Consider the following 1,391-nt stretch of genomic DNA (forward strand, 5'->3'; position numbering starts at 1 on the left):
AACCAGACAGACACCTGTGCCAATACAACAAGAGACTGGCAGCTACAATAGGTTGGCAGGTGAAACTAAATTATTCTGTCTAATAGGAAATCGGCGGCAGACAGTTCAATTAATTACACTTCCCATTCGCAATCGTCTTTCTACGATTATTTTATTTAAATCATCGCCACCGGGTATGCACAGCATTCTAATGAGGCAGTGTTTCAGTGTTCGTGCAGCTTCACATTTCTGATACGTTGTCTATCGAACAGTGTGCTAACAATTGACTCCGTGTGCGTCGATTGATATCACCAGACGAGCTTCGTAGCATCTGAGTCGTACGGCCGGTATCGTGAGGAACCTCTACACTTACCAGCCAGAGCATTATGACCACCGACCTGCTATCGATAGTAGGCGATAGCAGCCTCACCTGGCGAGGAATTACTGCTAGTCAGACACACGTAGGGTGCATGCATTATCAGTGAGCGTCCAGTCTGTATGTGGAATGACAAGGCGTGCGATCTGAGTTTGACAAAGGCCAGATTATGATGGCACGGAGGCTCGGTACGAGCAGTCCGGAAAATACAGGAGTCGTGGGGTGTTCGAGGAGTGCTGTGGTGAGTGTCCTGGCGAACTGTGGAGGAACTAACACCAGACTATAATGCTGGTCAGGGATCAAGCGTGTCTGAATAAACAGCGCACTGAATACTCCTAATGACGGGTCTCCGCAGCCGACCGACGCATGTGCCAATGTTAACACCACGACATCGGCAACTACGACTGAAATACGCACGTACCCATCGGCATTGGACATTGGGGCAGTGGCAGAGGGTTGCATGGTCTGATGAGTACCGATACCTTCTTCATCATGCCAAAGGGGTGAGGGGGGGGCGCAAATCAATAGTTTTCCAGGAGAACAGCCGGCCTGGGTGGCCGAGCGGTTCTAGGCGCTACAGTCTAGGAACCGCGCGACCGCTGCGGTCGCAGGTTCGAATCCTGCCTCGGGCATGGATGTGTGTGATGTCCTTAGGTTAGTTAGGTTTAAGTAGTTCTAAGTTCTAGGGGACTGATGACCTCAGAAGTTAAGTCCCATAGTGCTCAGAGCCATTTTTGAGGCAGGAGAACAGTTCCTTGTCACCTGTACTGCGGGATGGAGACAAGCTGACGGCGGCTCCAATAGGCTCTGGGGGAACATCAAAAATGGCTCTGAGCACTATGGGGCTCAACTCCTGAGGTCATTAGTACCCTAGAACTAAGAACTCGTTAAACCTAACTAACCTAAGGACATCACAAACATCCATGCCCGAGGCAGGATTCGAACCTGCGACCGTAGCGGTCTTGCGGTTCCAGACTGCAGCGTCTTTAACCGCACGGCCACTTCGGCCGGCGGGGAACATCCATGGCCCCTGTGG

The 1,391-nt window shown here is 51.4% G+C and overlaps 1 non-coding gene across 1 annotated transcript; it reads left to right on the top strand.

Annotated features, from left to right (window-relative positions):
• The first annotated feature begins 902 nt into the window (after window positions 1-902).
• Window positions 903-987, top strand: Trnap-agg (transfer RNA proline (anticodon AGG)). Its single transcript is given in 2 exon segments — window positions 903-942; window positions 953-987. It is a non-coding gene; the product is annotated as a tRNA-Pro (tRNA).
• The last annotated feature ends 404 nt before the right edge of the window (window positions 988-1,391 follow it).

The sequence above is a fragment of the Schistocerca nitens genome, chromosome 8 (genome assembly GCF_023898315.1).
Source record: "Schistocerca nitens isolate TAMUIC-IGC-003100 chromosome 8, iqSchNite1.1, whole genome shotgun sequence".
Classification (NCBI taxonomy): domain Eukaryota; kingdom Metazoa; phylum Arthropoda; class Insecta; order Orthoptera; family Acrididae; genus Schistocerca; species Schistocerca nitens.